This window comes from Pithys albifrons, chromosome 17 (genome assembly GCF_047495875.1).
Source record: "Pithys albifrons albifrons isolate INPA30051 chromosome 17, PitAlb_v1, whole genome shotgun sequence".
Taxonomy (NCBI): domain Eukaryota; kingdom Metazoa; phylum Chordata; class Aves; order Passeriformes; family Thamnophilidae; genus Pithys; species Pithys albifrons.
The window spans coordinates 14,545,761-14,568,154 of NC_092474.1; positions in this window are offsets into that span (position 1 = coordinate 14,545,761).

A 22,394-nucleotide genomic window follows, 5' to 3' on the forward strand; every position below is an offset into this window, starting at 1 on the left:
TTTAAGAGGTGTCTGGATGTGGCACTCAGTGCCATGGTCACCGGTTGGACTCGATGACCTCGGAGACCTTTTCCAGCCTTAATGATCCTGTGATTCTGTGAAAACTGCAATTACAGAGGCTCTGGTGTTGGAATCTGGTAGCAGCTCCACCAGGGAGGGCTTGGGGAGGTCGACAAGGCAGATTGAAAAATTATCTGCAGTCCTGGGAGAATCCATTGCTCAAAATGTCACTGGGCTATGACAGAGCAAGGAAACCACCAGGAATGTTCCAGAAGCTCCTAAAGCCACTCACATGCTCATATATGTGAGGGTATCAACACACAGAATTTGGGAATAAGAACACAGAGCCATCTGTGTGATTGGGAAGCTCCCCGGAGACAAGAGCAAGAGGAATGACATGGTTAAGCATCAGAGGTCACATCCTGATGGAAAGGGCATGTCCAAACCTCTGTGATGGGGACAAGGGACTCAGTGCTGATGGAACTGGTGTTTGGCAGTACCGGGCTGTGATAATGTCAGGTCTTAGTGGTACATCTGATGAGAGACCAGGGAACAAACTGCACAGGAGTTACATCATGTGAGGCTCATGTTGCACGGGGTAAAGTTTCAAGGACTTGGCTCTGAACATGTCCTGAAAAAGCACATCCTGCCATCTCTGTGAAGGGCCTTAAATCATCTTTCCTGACACTCTGCTGCCTGTGCACCTCCTCCTGCATCTCCTGGAGTCGGTCCCATCACTTTTGGGGTTATGATGCCTGATCTCCACAGACACAGACCTCAATTGAGCCTTTTAGGGGCTTTCAGGGGCTTCAACCCCCATCGTTAAATAAATCCCTTGACTGCATCTCATTTAATGGGTTTTCCTCGGTAGTTTATTTCCCAGTCCTCTTGGTCATGAGTTACAGTTACTAGGTAGTTATGGAATAAGGGGAAGAAGAACAGAAGAAGAGGCAACTATGTTTACATTAAAAATATTTATACTGTTCTTGCACAAGAATATTCAAGTTTCAGGAGGGAATGTATCCATAACTATTTTTTCAGACAGTTACACACAATCTTAAAACTTATACACTCCATGCAAACTACGTAACATCCCACAGCTATAGCTAATTATTAAGTAATACATATTTCCCCAAAATTGCTAGATCTAAGCAGCCTTAATGCAACTTATTTTAATTTTATAAAAGAGTTCTTTTAATGTTACTCTGCGGAGCTTCTGCAGCTTCATTTCCATCTCCGGTGTGGGCCCAAGGTCTCAGAAGCTCCACCTGCAAACTTTGGTTTACTAGCCTGGAAATGTGTGAATCCCAACATTTTGGCACAGCCCTGGCAGGCAGGACATGTTCTCCACCTGCCCCAGCCTCAGCCAGAGGCACCAGACTGTCCTGCCTGGCCCAGTCCCTCCCAAGGGTGCTGAGCAGGTGGGCACCACTGTCACCTGCACTGTCTGAACTGACAGGTTTTTTTGGGTAATGGCTGCTGGTGTCTGCTCGAAACAGTCAGAGTAGAGGAAATGTCTCTGTATTTTTCAGAAAGATGTTAAAGAGCTTAATTGTTGTCCTGAAACAACAGTGTGTTCATCCCACTCAGAGGGGAAGGGGAAGGGGAAGGGGAAGGGGAAGGGGAAGGGGAAGGGGAAGGGGAAGGGGGAAGGGGAAGGGGAAGGGGAAGGGGAAGGGGGAACAGGAAGGAGAAGGGGAAGGGGAAGGGGAAGGGGAAGGGGGAAGGGGAAGGGGAAGGGGAAGGAGAAGGAGAAGGAGAAGGAGAAGGAGAAGGAGAAGGAGAAGGAGAAGGAGAAGGAGAAGGAGAAGGAGAAGGGGAAGGGGAAGGGGAAGGGGAAGGAGAAGGGGAAGGGGAAGGGGGAAGGGGAAGGGGAAGGGGAAGGGGAAGGGGAAGGGGGAAGGGGAAGGGGAAGGAGAAGGGGAAGGGGAAGGGGGAAGGGGAAGGGGAAGGGGGAAGGGGAAGGAGAAGGAGAAGGGGAAGGGGAAGGGGAAGGGGAAGGGGAAAAGGGAAGGGGAAGGAGAAGGGGAAGGGGAAGGGGGAAGGGGAAGGGGAAGGGGGAAGGGGAAGGGGAAGGGGAAGGGGGAAGGGGAAGGAGAAGGAGAAGGGGAAGGGGGAAGGGGAAGGGGGAACGGGAAGGAGAAGGGGAAGGGGGAAGGGGAAGGGGAAGGGGAAGGGGGAAGGGGAAGGAGAAGGAGAAGGGGAAGGGGGAAGGGGAAGGGGGAACGGGAAGGGGAAGGGGAAGGGGAAGGGGGAAGGGGAAGGGGGAACAGGAAGGAGAAGGGGAAGGAGAAGGGGAAGGGGAAGGGGAAGGGGAAGGGGAAGGGGAAGGGGAAGGGGGAAGGGGAAGGGGAAGGGGGAAGGGGAAGGGGAAGGGGAAGGGGGAAGGGGAAGGGGAAGGGGAAAAGGAAGGGGAAGGGGAAAGAGGTGTGGGTTTAACCCTTCTGGAGGAAGACTCTTGAGAGCTACCCAACCTTGAGAAGCTTGAGCTGGGTTTTACAATGAGGTTTTGAGTTTTTTTCTGATTTCTCCCTTCTGTTTTTCCCTGTGCAGGGTTTAGAGGCAATGACAGCAGGATAGAGCACTGCCTGGCCACAAATCGCTTTCTGTGTCATGTTATTCAATAACAATCAAGTGCTTACCCACTTAAAAACAAATCCCTCCAAATGAAACAGTCCTGCCTGACATGTTGGATACAGCCCTGGGTGTGCACACAGAAATCAAACAGATTCCCAACATGAAAAAATACTTTTTATATTACTATGATGTTAAAGCCTTTTGACTTAGGCTATAAAAAGGCACAGTTGGAAGAAGCATAATGTGGTGGGGAAAATATTTAAGCCTGTAAAGATCAAGTTTAGGGAGATTTTAGGATTTTCCAAAATCACAATTCGATGCCACCAATATTTGTACAGACCTAACAAGAAAGATTCTCATCTGCACTGTGGTAAAAGTCCAAATGTTCTTTCCTCTGGCTGCTCTTGCAAACCCTGATACTGATCTGGCAAAGAGGAGCAGAGATGTTTCAGCAGGAAAAGGTGGCAATGAACTGAAATTATTGCTAATATAAAAATGAGCTGTTTTCATTTCATCCTCCAGGAACAAAACCAATCCTTGTTTGCCAACAGAAGGGCAAACTTCCAGAAAGGAAGAAGCACTTGTTTCCAGGTCCTACAACATTTCTGGAAACAGCAGAGAAGGGAAGAAAGGCAAACTTCCAGAAAAGAAAGAGGCACTCATTTCCAGGTCCTACAAGGTTTCTGGAAACAGCAGAGAAGGGAAGAACTGTAACCCCATTGCTCATCACAGCTTTCTGAAGGCAGCACGTGTTTAGAGGCTCTGGGAATTGCAGTGGTTTCCCATAACAGACACAAAGTGTGGTGCTTTGCAAGAAGAAGTTGGACAGGCTCAGACACAGTGACTTTATGGTCTCTCATTTACCATACAAGGATGGTGAAGGGTCTGGAGGAAAAGCCATCTGAGGAGGGCTGAGGGCACTTGGTTTGTTCAGATGGAGAAGAGGAGACTGAGGTCAGACCCCGCTGGGGTCTGTGGCTCCTTCCAAGGGGCAGGCACTGATCTCTGCTCTGTGGGACCAGGGACAGCACCCAGGGAATGGCTGGAGCTGTGTCAGGGCAGGGTTAGGATGGATCTCAGGGAAAGGCTCTTCCCCCAGAGGGTGGTGGGCACTGAGCAGGCTCCCCGGGGCAGTGGGCACAGCTCCAAGGCTGCCAGAGCTCCAGGAGTGTTTGGATGATGCTCTGAGGGACAGGGTGGGATTGTTGGGGTGTCTGTGCAGCACCAGGGGTTGGACTGGATGGTTCCTGTGGGTCCCTTTCAACTCTGGAGATTCTGTGATTTATTTAAAGCATTTCCCACTGCAGTTCCTACTGAGAAATGAACTCATGAATCTGCCCTAATGAGCAGCCTGCTCTTGGTAGTAGGGGGAGATCTGTTCCTCAAAGAGCTCAGCTGAGGTCCTCACCAGTGACCATTACTGAGGGCTCCTGAGAGCAGAGTTCAGTGTTATAAATGCAGGTGCTGGTGCCAGGTTGGAAAACCAGCCCAGATGGGGACAACTGGGACATCAACTATTCCGGGCCATCCTCTGTGGCCACCTCCCTCTTCAGGTTTTAAAGCAGGAGACACAGCAAAGAGCCACTGAGGATGAGGGGAGATAAAATGAGACAGAGCAGAAGTAGAAGTATTTCTTCTGGAATCTAGGATTTTATTCAGTAGATATGGGGGTAAAATAGTGCTGGGCCCAAAGTCCCTGTTGTTTTCTTCTTTGGTATCTTCGTGGTGCTCTGAACTCCAACATCCAACAGGTTGTGTCACTGCACTATCAGTGAAGGCCACAGGGTTGGACATGAGGATTACCTGATACACACTGGGTTGTACATCATTCCAGCAGTACTCTTCCACAGAAGAGCCGGAAGGGAAGCTGGTGGGGAAAGTTGATGGTGGGGGAATCAGGCAGTGCCTGTCCACCTGCAGGGAGCAACTCCAGGCAGTGAGGGTACAACCCTGTCCCAGAGCACAGAAACAGAATCTGCTGAGTTGGGAGGGACCCACAAGGATCAGCGAGTCCAACTCCTGACCCTGCAGAGGACCATCCCCAGGAGTCACACCCTGTGCCCCAGAGCATCCGCCAAACACTCCTGGAGCTCTGGCAGCCTTGGGGCTGTGCCCACTGCCCTGGGGAGCCTGTTCAGTGCCCACCACCCTCTGGGGAAAGAGCCTTTTTCCAAGATATCCAACCTAACCCTGCCCTGACACAGCTCCAGCCATTCCCTGGGTGCTGTCCCTGGTCCCCACAGAGCAGAGATCAGTGCCTGCCCCTCCACTGCCCCTCACATTCCTGGTCTCTCGGCTATCAAAGAGGGAGTCAAAGACCAGTATCTGAAGCATTGCTGGTGGTTCCACCAGCTGGAACAGGAGCAACTTCTAAATCATGACCCAAAGAGAATTCTTGGGGACATGAATAGAAGAGCTGACTCTCCCTCCTGTGCCTGAGCACCAGCCATGGGGGAGCCAACCCTCAGGAAAAAAGCTTCATTCACCAGCCTTTAGCATTTTCCATTTCTCAGCCCTGTGTCTTGCTGCTGATTCGATCCAGCTTTTCTCCATCAGGGATTCCTCACCCTTCCAAGGCTGTGTGCAGTGAGGCAGGTGGAAGGTGGATATTTAAAAGCTTTGCAGGGAGTTGGAGGGTTTCAATTTCACAGTGATGATCAGTAGAACATGTTGTCTGAGATGAGATTTGATGGTTCTTTGTGCTGGGAGGAACACAAGGTGATGGTTTGGAGATACTTGAAGGTGACACACAGTGGATTGTGGTGGGTGTTGACACAGGTCAGTGTCCAGTCTGTGTCCAACAAAGCTACCAGTGCCAGCACCACATGGGGCTCAGGGTTGTGTCCCTTCTCAAGGTGTGAAGATGCCTGACTTAGACCTTTGGGTAATGCTGCACTGTCCTGTGTGCTGGCAGCAAGGGAGGAGCCTCCTGTGATTGGGTTTTACTGCCTGTTAAGGTCACATTTGTATGTGCTGACACATTTGTACCAGAAAAAAAGAAAAAAAGGACAGGGTAGTGAAACAGGACTGGACATTTTCTCAAGAGGAAATGCAACGAGCAGCAATTTGGAAGAAATCCACTATAACCAGCACAAATCAAAGAGAACAAGGTCCTTGACTGGAGTGGAAACCTCAGTGGCCCCGAACAAGCTTGAGCAAGATTCTAAGTCCATGGAGACAAATCCTGACTAGATGTTTGCCTTCCTGAGACTGGAAACAAAGAAGATCTGCAGCCAGTTCTCCAAAGGTGTTTCTAGAGTATGATTTGAACCATCTGAGTAACTTGCACAAGAACAGAAAAATAAGCAGCAGGAGCCAGTCTTGACCCCAAGATTTTGGTCTCCTCAAAGAGGAGATTACACCAGGAAAAGACAGGACTTGTGCTGGCAGGGATCTGTGCCCAGCCATGCAACCAGGAGAGACCAGGACAGGCCAGGAGAGGCCAAGAGAGACAGGGCTGCAGGTTACTGTGTCTTGGTAGCCACCACCTTCCTTCTCTGTATGACAGTTGGCATGATGGTGTCTTCCAGCCCATCCTCTCTTGTACCCCCCAGGGCACACCATGGGCAGGAAAGGACCCTGCTTTCTGTTCCCAGGAGAAAAGAGGAGAAACATTCAGGGCCAGGTTGGACAGGTTTGACCAGCCTGAGGTACCTGCTCATTGCAGGTGTTGGGACTAAATGGCCTTTAGAGCTTCCTTCCAACTCAAACTATTCTGTAATTCTATGATTTTGTCCCCTCTCTGCCTGCACTTTGACACATTTACTTCTTTGGCCATTGCAGCCCCAATTTTTGGAGGTTTCTGATCTCTGTAACTTTGCTCTTTTAGACAGCAGCATTTTGTCATCAGCAGTGAAGGCAATAATCATTCCAGAGCTGCTTCTGTCTTAGGGAAAACTGAAATAATTCTGACCCGGACTTAAAAGAAATGTCATATACCTCAGGCCAATGATGGGAAATTGATCCTTGAGCTGACAATTGAACAGTCATGGAGATGTACTTTTGCCACTTGGAAAGGTCATCTTCCCCCTCCTTCCTGTTCTCACACACTCTCAGGGCTGCCTGGCACGTGCTGTGCAGACTGTGTCTCACATTCTTGGTGACTTCCCAAAATCCATCTCCCAATCCGTCTCTTTCCTTATTAAGAACTATACAAAAATCACAGAATCTCCTGAGTTGGAAGGGACTCACAAGGACCATCCAGTCCAATCCATGGCCCTGCACAGACACCCCAGCAATCTCACCCTGTCCCTGAGAGCATTGTCCAAACCCTCCTGGAGCTCTGGCAGCCTTGGGGCTGTGCCCACTGCCCTGGGGTGCCCGTTCAGTGCCCACCACCCTCTGGGGGAAGAACCCAACACTAGAACGAGCTCATCTCATCTCTGACAGGGTAATACTTCTTGGCCTTGTTCAGGAACTTCTGGGCTCCTGTGCCACCTTTGCCAAGCTGCCCCCTTGCAACACACAGCTTGTGATGCTCTTCCTCATCTGCATGAGCCACAGTGTTGTATTCCCATGACTGTCCCTCCAGCTGTGCTGTTGCCAGGATGCAGCAGTGCTGCCAGCACAGGAATGCCTGCAGAGAAGGCAGGTGCTGTTCCCCTGGTGCTGCACAGCTGTGTGTCCACACCTGGCAGTGCCCTGCAGAGCAGCCCCATTCACACTTTAGCAGAGAGGCATTTTAATTAATTGTCAACAGTTTTTTAATATATAGATTTAGCAGCTCTGCCTGAGTAAATGCTGTTTGAGAGATTAAATTCTGTTTGGATTAATGGCCTCTGACAGCTTTTTCTACTTTGCAAACAAAGTGGGTTTGAAGTGTAATAAAACAGAGCGTGGGATGCATTGAACATGGAGAGCTGCTGGAATTGGCAGCCAAGTCAAACCTCACCAGCCTCCACCCAGAGGAGCCCTCAGACAAACACACCTTCCAGGCACAAAGGTGTTTATCTCATGTAGCTTGTGCTCTCGAAAGGCCTCCATCTCCCTTACAGTTGCTTGTGACAAGGCTCAGCAGTGGTGTGTGCAAAGTTATTCAAGACAGGCTCTGCAGGCTGTGGGACTGACACCTGCAGCCACTGCACCAGGCACATGCTGGGCAGCTCTGAGCTCCTCGTGCTGTGCTGGAGAGACCAACCCACATAAACAGGGGAGATTTAATTCCCAGGAAATGCCAAAGAGGACACGATGCTGATCCTGGGTTATAAAAGACTTTGGTCACCTCAACATAAAAAAGATATGAAGCCATTTAAGAGTGTCCAGAGGATAAAGAAGGTGGGGAAGGGTGTTTGGGCACTGACCAGGCTCTCCAGGGCAGTGGGCACAGCCCCAGGGCTGCCAGAGCTCCGGGAGTGTTTGGATGATCCTCTCAAGCACAGGGTGTGACTCTTGGAGATGGTCCTGTGCAGGGCCAGGAGTTGGACTCAGTGATCCTTGTGGGTTCCTTCCAACTCAGCAGATTCTGGGATTCTGTGATTTTTCAGCCACTGGTGTCTGCACAGGGGCTTTGCTCAGAGCACACCTGCTCTGTTCATCTGTCACCATTCAGAGCTGCAGGACTTCCTGAGCCTCCTGCTCGTGGCATCTGAGAGTTACAACCCCTGAAAACATCAAGACAAGATCCAGGAAAATCAGTAGCTGCAAAGTCACTTCAGAGGAACAGTTACTCATATTGTACTTTTAACGAACTTGTTGAATTTCTAAGTGTTTTAAAGTATAGACTCAAGAACCCTTAATGTGTGTATGTTTTATTCATGAAAATGGAACTTCAAGACATTAAAGAACACGGTTTGTATGACAGTTTTATGAACTTAAATGAATGATTTTAACAAAGGACTCAAAATGTATTAGGAAGTAATTATCAAATAACTGGTTAATGATATCCAAGAACTATATAATGTGACAGACCATGGCTCTGAACTGTAAGCCCTTGTGTGATTATTTTGTGCTAGGAAGGAGCAAACCTCAGCTTCAAAGGCAATGAAAATTTTCATTAGAAATAACATTCAATAACTAACAATAATCAGGATTAATAGCACTGCCAGTGATGATTCAGCCAAAAGGAAGTTTTGAAGTTAAAAGTGTACAAAAAATCATTTGAAGCAAGAGTTGTTTTCCCAAATCATATTATTTCACAGCAAAATCATTTCCTTTGACTTACCCAGACCTTCTTGGTCTGTCTGAACATGGATTGCCCTTTAATCCAGAATGGGGGGAATGATTAGAGATAAGCTACACATTTTCAACAGGAACTCAGTGAACCATGTGGTGGATCAATGAGAGTCTTTAAACTTCAATTGTGTGTCTTCTTTCTAAAGGTCTGCTTTAAATCAGCCCCACATTGAGATATGAAGCACGGGGTGCAAACTGCACTAGGAGATCGTACAAAGCTGGAATTTCCATCTCAGGAAATTTCAAGATTCCAGAATTCCATTTTCCCTTACAGTGACATACAGAGCAAGTTAGAAAAATCCCCTCAGCGTTTTGTTTTCCCACGACCGAAATATTTTGGTTTGGCTGTATTTTTAAAACTTACTTTGTGCATATCCACTCCCTCAGCCATAGGCAGAATGTCCATGTAGTATATTACCTGTGCTTCCAAGCTCTTCCATCTTCCAAATCATTCTGTTTTCCAGCACCATGGACATTTTCCATCCTCATCCAGGCCACTTCCTCTTGCTGTGCACGGAGCTGTGTGTCTGTCTGTGCAGGTTTAAAGGTAAACTGGCAGGAAAAATGAGCTCAGTTCAAAAGAGATTACAAGTTAGAGTCACAATTTACTAAAAAGATTCCAATAAATACAATGATACGGAGAAAAATAATGGGTTTAACCCCCAAACCCCAGATGTCTAACCCAGCACTCTGGGGCATGAACTGAATGGTGTTCATTGGTCCCTGTGCTGAGCCCCACGTGGTTCCCCCGAGTACAAAGTGAAAGGAACAGCAAACCTCTGGGTGAGGATGATGTCACAGTCTGGTTGAGAGTGGCAGTTGCAGTCCTGTTGAGGTTCTGGTTCTCCTCTGGATCCCACAAGTGGTACCAGAAGTCCCTAAAGCCCAAGATTATCTGTGCTCAGGTTCAGGTGGGAGTGCCCAATGCCTTCCCCAGGGTGGGGAGTTCCACAATGACTGATTTACTCTGTGAGTCATGGGATATTTTTTGGAATTTCTGCTGAGCAGCCATGACCCCCCAGGTGGGTGTGAAGGTGCTGATGCCTCCCCGGAGGGGAGTTATCGCAGCTGAGTCATTGGTGTGAAGACAGAAACACTCCCCTATCTCAGGGGGTTCTTTAACACCCAGCTGTAGCTTGAGGGGTCAGGTGTGCCCTGGGCAGCTGCTGCAAAGGGTCCATTGCTAACAGTCCATCAGGAACGACTGAGAGGGTGTAGAATACCCAGCTTTGGTCACACCCACACAGTGATAACCTGGTCCTGGCCACTGTAACTGGGACACTATCCCCACACTGCAGCTCAGACAGAGCCAGGAGAGCACAGGAAGGATCATAAAAGAATTGTTAAGGTTGGAAAACCCTTTATAATCATTAAGTCCAACCAAGAACCCATCACCACTGTATCCTCTTTTACACCATGTCCTCCAGAGCCACATCTATGGGGTTTTTGAACACTTCCAGGGATGGGGACTCCACCTCTGCCCTAGACAGTCTGTGCCAGTACTTTACAGCCCTTTCCATGAAAAAACTGTTCCCAATAGCCAATCTAAGCCTCCCCTGGTGTAGCTTGAGGCTGTTTCTTCTCATCCTCTCCCTTGTTCACTGGGAGCAGAGCCTGGCCCCCTCCCAGATCCCCCTTCCTGGCAGGGAGTTGGAGAGAACAAGAAGGTCCCTCCTGAGACTCCAGGCTGAGCCCGCCCCCCCCCCCCCCCCCCCCAGCTCCTTCAGCCACTCCTGGATCACAGCAGAGCCCAGAGGGAGGTGCCCACTGCTGCTAAGGGTGAGAGTCAAGAGCATTTTGTGTATCAAGCAATTATCTGAGTAGAAGGACTCTTAATTATTTGCTTATTTTTCTGGGAGTGCCAAGCAAATGTTCTTGTTGTAATGAAGGCAATGAACCAAACTGACTCCTCTGAACACAAAGGTGTTTAATCTACAAAGCTCCAAACAAGCCCTCACTCTGCCTTTACTTGGAGCTGTGAGCAAGGAAATCGAATCTCTCTGCTTTGAATTAGAAAGTTGGATGTGTCCCATTCTGCTGCTGCAGAAGACAGTTCACTCCCACTCCCAGGAATATCTCAGGAGAGGCTTCCTTAATTCTTTCACCTACAGAAGCAGTTTTCTTATCACAGAACTACATCAAATTATTCTGGCACAATTTACCAGTGATAGCCCATGATATACGTAATTTCATTTGCCATTTACTTAACTGGTTCTGATATTTCTCATTCAGCCTTTATTGTACAGCTTTTATTAACACTCAGGTCACAAGAACAAGCCAGAGGCACTATTTTCTCCATCTCAGATACAGGTACTACACTTGTTCCTCTGCAGTCATACCCAGTCACCCCAAACCTGATAAATCTCCTGAATGCATTTGCTACCAGGAGTGTGGCTTGGAATGCTAAGTCATTCCAAATCCTGGATGGAGGTTACAGAGTCCTCTTCTCCTGAGTTTCTCATCTCTGAGATCTGCTGCCACTGTAATTCTGAGCTCTTCTCACACCCATGACTTTGTTCCCTTTGGCCAACCCACAGAGAGCAATTACTGCACCATCTGAGCACCAAGGCCTTGTTTCATTTCTCATCCTGCCTGAGCCTCCCTTAATCTCATCTCTGCCTCTCCATTATCACAGCCACAGATCTTTCCCTGCTCTCATTTTATTTGAATGGCAGGAGAAGCTCTACCTCTTTGCCCCCAATACCCTTTGTAAAGTTCAACCCCAACACCTCGAGATTTTCATTGTGTTCCTGCCTTTCCTAATGCAGGAAATGGTTCCCTGTTCCTAAAACCCCACTTCAATGCACTAAACTTTGCTGAACTATTAATTACTTATTAATTGGATGTTGCAAACAATAAACATGCCATAGTGTCTCACGATCTAAGATTTAGCTCTTTAATAAGCACATCCAGGAGTTTAAACTCTGCTGTTATTAAACCCTTTGGTGAGAGAGCAAATTATAACTTCAAGCTTTCTTTCTCAACATATTCTTAATGCTGGAAATTTTAAACAGAGGAAAAAAAACATACATAAAAGCAATTGTGAACAAATTGCTCATGAAAATGGGTATGTTAACAAACAAAAAGTTCCTAACCAGAAGAGTGATGGCAGCTTTCCAAAAGCCAGGGGCTGGTGGAGGGACTGGGAATCCCTTCCAATCCCTTTGATCTCTTAAGAAACTTAATCTTAGCAGGATGATATGAAGATCTTCACCAAGGAAATATTCTCACATTCACAGGGAACTGGGAAGACCTTAGACCTTAGGCCTGGCCAAATAGTTCAGCTCATGGTTTCTCTGTGCTGTGCTTTCCCATGTTCAGCTGTGGGCAACAGCAACACCCTGGGCCAAGAGATTGGAAGCATTAGAGGCATTAAGATAGTGCAGTTTGGTGCTCTAGATGTGCTAAGAAAAGCATGTGAACTCCAAAAGCTGTTAAGTCTGTCACATCAGCTTCCCCTCACAAACACAGAGAAAGAGCAGGAGGAAGGAGCTGCCGTGAAGATCGTGTACAAACCCCACTCTCTGCAGGGATAGATGCAAAATCTAGGCAGCTTTGTCCTGATTCCAGGAGAGCAGAGGAGTTACAAGGTAGTTAGAGGAGCAAGATAAAGAGAAATAAAGATTAGGCTGACTGTGGGAGGATTGGAGTGATGTAGGACTACAGACAGACAGCTCTGGTGTAGCACCTCGGGATGTCCCTGAGATCTGTTGCTTGGGCTCCTCACAGTAATTACTGTGATTCCCTTGGCTGGAAGATGGTGGGCACTGATCAGGCTCCCCAGGGCAGTGGGCACAGCCCCAAGGCTGCCAGAGCTCCAGGAGGGTTTGGATGATGCTCTGGGGCACAGGGTGTGACTCCTGGGGATGGGCCTGTGCAGGGCTAAGGGTTGGACTGGATGTTCCTTGTGGATCCCTTCCAGTTCAGGATAGTCTGATTTTGTGGATCCATGCAATGTGGAGCTGTCACCTCATGCCCCCACCCTGCCCAAGGTCTGATGTGTGTCTTTGGGGAGGGCAGGAGGCCACATCTCCTGTTGCTGTGAGGTGCAGGCACAGGAGATCTGAGAATGTCTGGGGAGTGAGAGGATCCCCCTGCCCTGTCAGCAGATGGGCTGCAGTGGTGGCAGGGGAGCTGTAAAACCACAGAATGCTTTGGGTGGGAAGTTCCTGAAACTTCCAGATTGGAGATAATTGTTTTCATCTCAGAGCACGGCTCAGTTTTGGCAGCTTTGGAGCTTGTGGTGCCTGGAACATCCAGGTGGGTCCATCTCCTGACCCACCTTGCTCTGCCCCTGCTTGTAAACCCCATCCTGCTCCTCTTGCCAGAATGCCTGGGAGCTGTTGGGTCATAACCAGGGGCAGAAGGCAGAGGTGTAAGTGCCTCCCCTGACAACAGAGATGATGGAACCATGGAATGGGTTGGATTGGGAGGGACCGTAAACATCACTGTGTTCCACCCCCTGCCATGGGCAGGGACACCTTCCACTGTCCCAGGTTGCTCCATCCAGCCCTGTCCAGCCTGGCTTGGACACTCCCAGGGATGGGGCAGCCACAGCTTCTCTGCCCAGCCTGTGCCAGGGCCTGCCCACCCTCACAGCAGAGCACTGAGGAGCTTTGCTGCTCTCAGCTGCTGAGCCACGTGTACACCCAGGGCATCCTCCACCTGATTCCCAGAAGGACCAGCTCTGCCACCTCTGCATTCCAACGAGCTCAGCAAGCCCCACAGTTCTCTTCTGAAGGACTTAAGCAAATCCTCTGACAGACATGCAGGTGATTTAAGGACCAACGGGCTCCTGAACAAACCCATTTCTGGGCGTGGAGATGCTGAAGTGCTCTCACACTTCGAGAACCAAATTGCTGTACCTGTTAAAGTGCAACAGTTTTCCTCACAGAATGGGTTTTATCTCCAGCAAATTTGATGGTTTGTTATAAAATAATGGTAAGCACAATGAAAAAATAAGCAGCTGACATGTTTTCTTGTTAAAAAAAAGCACCATTAACGTTGCAAACATCAAGACAGCACAGCACAGCTATTGAAAGAAATGGGTAATAAACCAGTTATTTCTTTCCAATAAGTGTTTTGTAGGTGATGTATTTGTGATGTATCAATTATTTATCTTGCTATATGGTTGAGATGTGCACTTTAATAAAATGTAGAAAGGTTTTTAATTTTTCTGAACAATAAATTCTATTGATTTTGTGACTAGCATGAAGAATAGATTGACTCTGATGTCTTCTTCTTGTAGTATTTTGCATTGTTTTATGTGGAAAACTCGAGTTTAATAGATTTAAAAAAAACACTCCACTAAAATGGCCCGAAAAAAGGATAAATCTCATTAACTCAAAATTCTTCATTTTCCATATGCAAATATGTGAGGATTATAATTATCTTTTCTTTCATCTGGATCACAGTGTTTGTCATGTTTATTTGTTCTATATTTTCATAAACATTTAGGATTATTAATAATTCAGAAAAGATGTTTAATTTTGCTGTAATGAATTCATGCAGGCAAAATAAATACACAAGATGAGCAGTCAGGGTGTCTGGAAGCTCTTAAACAGCTTTGCTCTCTGTTCATTCCCCCTTCAATGCCTGATCTTGGCTTAAGTAGGTGAGAACAATCTCTCACACAACACCTGATTTTAGTGCAAATCCAGGGGAGCTCCCAGAGCCAGGGGAGTTTAGTCGGATTTATAGCTGAGTTTATCCCAGCACCAGGCACAGCTCCAGCCCCAGCACTGAATTTCTCCTTGCCTGGGGCAGTCACAGGCTCAGAATGAGAGGCTGGAAAGCAGTTCCAGGAAAGGGCCCTGGGGGTCCTGGTCAGTGGCCAGTTGGCCACGAGCCAGCAGTGCCCTGGAGCCAGGAGGGACATCCCTGCCCTGGGGGGCATCAGGCCCAGCATGGCCGGGCCAGGGAGGGGATTGTCCCACTCTGCTCTGCCCTGGGGCAGCCTCACCTGCAATGGGGGGGCAGTTTGGGGGGACACAATGGAAGGGAGAGATTGAGCCATTGGAGAGTGTCCAAAGGAGGGACACAGAGATGGGGAAGGGCCTGGAGGGGCAGTGTGTGAGGACACTTGGTGTGCTCAGATGGAGAAGAGACTGAGGGGAGATCTCATTGCAGGTCCAACACCCTCAGGATGGGCAGAGGAGGGGCAGGCACTGAGCTCTGCTCTGTGGGGACCAGGGACAGCACCCAGGGAATGGCCTGGAGTTGTGTCAGGGCAGGGTCAGGTTGGATATCTTGGAAAAAGACTCTTCCCCCAGAGGGTGGTGGGCACTGACCAGGCTCCCCAGGGCAGTGGGCACAACCCCAAGGCTGCCAGAGCTCCAGGAGGGTTTGGATGACGCTTTGGGGCACAGGGAGTGACTCTTGGGAATGGTCCTGTGCAGGGCCAGCAGTTGGACCCAGTGAGTAGTGCTGTGTCTCTCACACAGTCGTGACTGATCAGCTCAGCTCAGGCAGGGGCTGGACCTGGGCAGGCACAGGCTCATTTTCACCAGTCCCAGCCACCAACAGATTCCAAGAACAGGACAGGCATAGCAAGATAATTCCTCAGGAAAAAAGCCTTCATATTCTGGCGAATTCCTTCCTGTTTATGGCCAAAATGGTCTTTCCTTCCAGGAATTTTCTGTATCTCTTTTGGACCAGTGAAGGCTTCACAGCTTTGGTGTTCTGTGGCCTCATCCTGAGTGCAGATGACATATTGCTTCAGTCAGTTTAATTAGAGCTTAGATCCATGAAATGTGGGTTTGCACACGGTCTGTCCTGATGCCTGACGTTCTCAGCTTATGTTACAAAATACCCTACACAGAAATTACAGAATTAAGACATGATTAAAATTTTGGCTTTGAAATTGCCAGCTCTGCATATTTAAGATTTAACTTGAAATTTTACTTGTCACTATCAATAGGAAATGACAGCTTGGCCTGGAACCCTAGTTCGGAATTACCTCTTTTATTGCATATAAATTTGATATCAAAAGTTCAGAATTCAGTCCCCTCTTGTCACAGCAGTGCTTGAACCCCCATGGCAGTAGGTGACAGCTTTTCTAAGGCTTGTGTCAGGCTCTTTCCTTTATTATTAAAGTCAAAATTCCTATTCCTCTTTCCCACACTGCCTTCTGCATGCAGAGAATCCATGATGTCTACCAGCCCCAGTTTGACCTCATGTGGTCCTTCCTGCCATTACCAACATTTCCAGCTGCTCCTGACCTCTCTTCACATTCCTGGTGAAGTCCAGTTCTTGAGATGAGGCTGAAGCAGTTCCTCTCCACCCCAGTTCCCTGACTTCCTCCACCTGACAACCAGGTTTTGTGGCACTACATGTTCAGTTCTCCTTCCCCATAACCATCAAGTCCTGTCCCTCCTCTGGAGCTGCACTCAAGATGCCCTCAGAGCTCATGCCCTGCAGGATTTCCCAACAATTATTTCAAACCACTTGAATCAACAAGAGATTTCTTGGATATTTATTGTGTCTGGTTTATTGAGTTTGAATGAAGATATTTGTTACATCCAAAATTCCACGATTTAGGACAATTCTATACTGGCTCAAAAGTTCATCCTAATGCCTCATTCCATACAGTTCACTGCTGTCTTCTTTAAAATCTCCTCTCTGCTACAGGGACATGAACCTCTTTCCAAACCCTTGTGCTACTCAACTGACAGGGAATGTACTCTCCACCCGACCCATGAGCAAGTTATTCTGAGTCTGAAATCCTAATTGATTAAATAAGTTTTCTTATTAAGGCTAACAAGGTCTTTGTGTTTTTTAATGAACAAAGCATTTCTATAGGCTCCTCTGCAATAGTCATGGGGTGTGTACAAACCCCACACAGCTCCCCAGCACACATGGAGGGTTTAGTTTGTGGAGGGAGATCATATCTGCCTTGGGACACCACATCTGCCTTGGGACACCACATCAGCCTTGGGAGATCACATCTGCCTTGGGAGATCACATCTGCCTTGGGACACCACATCAGCCTTGGGACCCCACATCTGCCTTGGGACACCACATCAGCCTTGGGAGATCACATCAGCCTTGGGAGATCACATCTGCCTTGGGACACCACATCTGCCTTGGGAGATCACATCTGCCTTGGGAGATCACATCTGCCTTGGGACACCACATCTGCCTTGGGAGATCACATCAGCCTTGGGAGATCACATCTGCCTTGGGACACCACATCTGCCTTGGGACACCACATCAGCCTTGGGAGATCACATCTGCCTTGGGACACCACACCTGCCTTGGGACACCACATCTGCCTTGGGAGATCACATCTGCCTTGGGAGATCACATCAGCCTTGGGAGATCACATCTGCCTTGGGACCCCACATCTGGCTTGGGACACCACATCTGCCTTGGGACCCCACATCTGCCTTGGGACACCACATCTGCCTTGGGACACCACATCTGCCTTGGGACACCACATCTGCCTTGAGACCCCACATCTGCCTTGGGACACCACATCTGCCTTGGGACACCACATCTGCCTTGGGATGGGGTGAAGGACCCTCTGGGAGAGGCCTGTTCCAGTCACTGGCTGGGACTTGTGGGGCCTTGCTGGGAACAGAAGATTCCCCAAACCTCACTCCATGGTGTAGGTTTGTCCACACCCTTCATGCACAGGGGCTTTGAAGATGGCCCACGCTGGGGTGTTTCCATCCTCTGCAGGAGCTGAGAGAGGAGCAGAGAGTTGTCCAGGGAATGCAGAAGTGCAGAAAGTCTTTTCAGGGCGAATGGTTTACACTGAACATTTCCTTTTCTTCCTGCTTGACCAGGGGCTGGAGGAGGGCATGGGGGGCACAGCTGGGATTCAAAGCAGATTTGTGACATTTCCAAGTGGCCTCAGCTGCCTGTCAGGGAGGGAAAGAGGGAGCTGTCAGCACAGAGGGGTGAGACACAGGCTTGCCCTTTACCCTGAGCCCACGGGGCTGATGGAGAGGCTGATTAACACGTGCCCCTGTCTCAGCCCAGGGCAGGGCTGTTCGTGAAGAGCAGAGATCCAAGAGAGTGGCTGCAGGGGAAAGGGGACAGCCCCACCTTGGAGGGACCAGTTCAAGCCCAGCTCAAGCTCTGTCCTGCCCTTGGACAGGAGCAGAGGGAGTAAACAATGGAACTTTATAAAATCAACCATTTCAAAACACACCATTAGTAAGAACCTTGATTTTCTAATGGAAGGAAGAAGATTTATATGTTTTGTTGTTTTCCCCACTTCCATGTTTTCCTTGGGCAAACTCCCAATGCTTCCAATCAAAATGAGATATTCCTGTGTAATATTTCCACAGCTCCAGAATCCCTTTCCCAGTCCATTCAGCTGCCCTGGGCTGCTGTACCTGAAAGGTTGTGGTGCTGCACAGCCCCCAGGCTGGTGTTCAGGGGCAAGGCCACCCTTGGAGGGGGCACAAGCAGGAGCTGGAACATGTGAGGTTGTGTCACTCCAACCCAGTTTGGGTAACAACCCCAGGAGCAGCCTGACACCACAGCAGAGCCTTCCCAGGCACCCTGAGGTCTGGGCATTAGGAGATGTGTCCTTTCCACCAGAATTTCTCTGCTGCAGGACCCAGAGGAAGGACTGAAGTGGTGACAGCCTCATCTCTGCATCACTGCTGCCACTTTCGGGGTTGCTTTGTCACCAGCTGCTCCTAAAAAAGCCCTGGTGACTCAGCAAATAAGCTCTAGAAATCCTTCTCAATTCTCTATATCAAAATCAGCACCAAGCTGGGCCTTCCTGGAGCTTCAGAGACAGGATGCTCCTGTGTGCAGAGCTTGTGTGTCTGGGACCAAGCTGAGGTGTGTCCTGCTCTGGGCACCAGCCACTCGCTGACCATATCCCAGGCCAGCCAGGGGCCTCCTCCACTTCAGTGACATGAATTCTATTCTGAGTTCCTCCCTCCTCTTCCAAAAGACATCACTGTTTTGCTGCAGAAGCCCTTTGTAGAAAGCTAATTTGGGGAAGAAAGAGGAGCCAGCCTAATTGATCGAAATGTCATCTACTTATACACTTGTTTAGCTTCTGAAAATTAAGATGAATATTTTGTGTGTTTTATGTTGAAACAGACCATTTAATACCAACCCAATAACAGCTGAGCACTAAATACCCAGCCTAGAGTGTCCATGTATTGAGCAAAAGAATTGAATGAACTAACAAAGTTTAAGCAGTTGGAATCAATATCGAGGAGGTGTCCCTTGGACTGGAGCTGTTTAACTGCAGTCAGATAACATCAAAGTTGGAAAAGAAATCTCACTGGAGCAAGGAAAAGACACAAGAACATGAATTTTAAGGTCTCTTTATTAGCACAGATATGGCTTTATACCCTGGCTGGACAGAGGCTGATGGAATGACCCCCAGCTCTGCCTGTGCACTGCATGAGCAATGTCATGGGCTGTGTTTGTGCCACTGCAGCCAAGATGAGAAATGGGCACAGCCCCAGCAGGTACCTTGTTCCTGTGCCAGCAGGAAGCAAATAGAGGAGTCCCCTTTTCTGGCCAGACAGTCCCTGTGTCCTGAGCAGCTCTGCACAGGTTGCAAGACCCTCTATGTCTGGCAGAGCTACACAACAACCTTTGGGTGCCACTGCAAGGAGACAGAGGCAGTCTGTCCACATGGGCAGAATCAGTTGTGTCCATGGATTGGAAGAACCATCACTACCCTCAGCACATCCCACACTTCTGCTCAGGCCTCTCAGCTCTGCCATTTTTCCCATCACACAGGATCATCTCACTGAGTCCCTTACCAAGCCCAGCCTGGAAACCCTCTGCTTTACTTGGAAGCTGATGGGGAAGGATGTTGAGGAACAGTGTGTGAGGACACTGAGGGCACTTGGTGTGTTCAGCTGCAGAAGAGGAGACTGAGGGGACACCTCATTGCAGGTCCAACTTCCTCAGGAGGGACAAAGGAGGGGCAGGCACTGAGCTCTGCTCTGTGGGGCCAGGGACAGCACCCAGGGAATGGCCTGGAGCTGTGTCAGGGCAGGGTCAGGTGGGATCTCAGGGAAAGGCTCTTTCCACAGAGAGTGATGGGCACTGATCAGGCTCCCCAGGGCAGTGGGCACAGCCCCAAGGCTGCCAGAGCTCCAGGAGGGTTTGGATGATGCTCTGGGGCACAGGGTGTGACTCTTGGGGATGGTCCTGTGCAGGGTTAAGGGTTGGACTCCATGTTCCTTGTGAGTCCCTTCCAGCTCAGCATATTCTGAGGTTCTGTGGCAGGTTTGCAATCAGGTTTCAGTGGAGCAGAAGAGTCCAGGGGCAGATCCAGCACTGACAGGATCTTCTCAGTGCTCACTGTACTGGCTGCCATGATAGGGAGAAATATTTTAAACCAGGCATCATTTTTCACCTTGCATATTGGCTGGAGAGCAGATACTGCTCCTGACAGTACCTTACTTTCTGGCTTCTCCCACTGTTCCAGTTAGAGTGGCTTCAGTGAGCCTGGTCTGGCATTCTGTGCTTTCCCATGTTTTCTGGATGCAGTAGAAAATGTACTTCTTTCAGGGTCATCTTACTCCCTACTCTGCAGCTGTTGTGTTTGGAGAAGCAGCAGACAGAGGTCACAGCTTAGGAGAGGGAAGGTCTGGCAGATGCCCTAGAGCTGCTTCCAAGGTTTTTGCTGTGCAGGGCGGTGATCCAGAAAGGTGAGTTTCTCAGGGGGTTCTGCCCTGTGCAACCCTGATGAGCACAGAGACAGGTGGGTTAGACAACAAATACTTTGGCAGGTTAGAAGTTGGTCATTTACACACAAACTGACTACAGGTAAGTAAAAGTATTTGTCTTCATGTTGAAAAGAGCCCATAAGATCCTGTTGCTGGAAAATGAAACAAAACAAATTTAAAACACCAATAAGGTTTAGGTTTTAAATGCCATGTTTGTCACTATCATTTGGCTCTGATATCTACCATAGCTTCCACTAAAAGTACATCCAGCTTATAGGCAGTTAATGCCTCCCTGACATCCCATCCCATCCCATCAGATCTCGGAAGCTCAGCAGGGTCAGCCCCGGATTAGTACTTGGATGGGAGACCTCCTGGGCAATGCCGGGGGCTGTAGGTTCTAGTCCTGAGGACTTCACTGGCACCGTCCAAGCTCGCTCGGCTGTGGCAGATGAACCTTAGGACTGAAATGGTGGGGCCAGTTCTGGGCACGCTGAGCCTCACCTAAAATCCACTGCCCAGGCTGGAAGGGCCCACCCACGTGGGGACAGCCCTGCCCAAATCTGCATTCGCAAAGTTTGGCCATACATACACATACTACATCCTCTCAAAGGGTGTAAAATCCAGTGTGTGGGAGTGGCTTGGTCAGTTCCACCATGCCTGAAGTACAGACAGGACCTGCTAGAGTTGTTTTGCTGTGCCAGGCCCTGCTGCTCCTGCTGCTGCCGCTACTTGCCTTTTGTTTGAGTTCAGGGAAGTAGAAATACTTTGTTGTTACTCTTTCTGTTTCTTGCTAGGGGTCTTTTAGAGTACTTATAGATCTAGAGTAATGCACTTTGTATTAACTGGGGAGTGGGAGGTTATTTCTTGTTATATATAACTTGTGTGTGTGTTATATTGTAGTTTTCTCTTAATTTTCTCTTTTCTGTATAAATATATTAGGCAGTTAAATGCCTCCCTGACATCCCATCCCGTCAGATCTCGGAAGCTCAGCAGGGTCAGCCCCGGATTAGTACTTGGATGGGAGACCTCCTGGGCAATGCTGGGGGCTGAAGTTCTAGTCCTGAGGACTTCACTGGCACTGTCCAAGCTCGCTCGGCCGTGGCAGGTGAACCTCAGGACTGAAACGGTGGGGCCAGTTCTGTGCACGCTGAACCTCACCTAAAATCCACTGCCCAGGCTGGAAGGGCACCCACGTGGGGACAGCCCTGCCCAAATCTGCGTTCAGCGAAGCCGAGCCACACACACACTCATCCAGCTTATAACTGGCTCCAGTTTCCAGCTATGGGATCTTTTTGAAGAGATGACCTGGGGACAAGGTGGGCAGCAGGTTGTTGTCTGAATGCAGCCTCTGTGACAAAGGTGCCCACTGGAGGCTGAGGAACCCTCAGCGATTGCTGCTTCAGGTGCCCTAACTTGGATAAACAGGTGGAGATGCTGAAAATGGACATTTCTGAGTTTAAAGCCTGTTTACCACAGAGGCAGAAACCCCAGATCCGTTGCCCCCTGATGCCAGGGTTATTCCCACTGAGTTATACATCTGTTCCTCATTGTCACAGAGGAATTTGGTTCCAGACACCTTTAGTCATCTCTTTTCTGTCACGTGGCTGGGCTGTGGCTCCATCCTTCACAGGCTTCCAAACACATCAGTGTGTTGGTCAGGAAAGGTTCACATCAGTTCAAAAGCAGAGGATTTTGGAAGCCACTCAGAAGCTTCTTTTGCCACTACCAGATCTGCAGATCACAGAACCATGAATGACCTCTGATCATCTCCCCACACTCGCAAGGGAAGCAGAGGGTCCTGTGCCCCACATTGAACCAATGTTTGTGAATGTGGAGCTGTGATGCTGGGAATCTGCCCAGTCCATCCAACAAAGAAGTGAAATAGTGATGGAATCATAGAATCATGGAATAATTAAGGCTGGAAAAGACCCCCAAGATCACCAAGTCCAACCTTTTCCTGAGTACGCCCAGGCCCACTAAACCGTA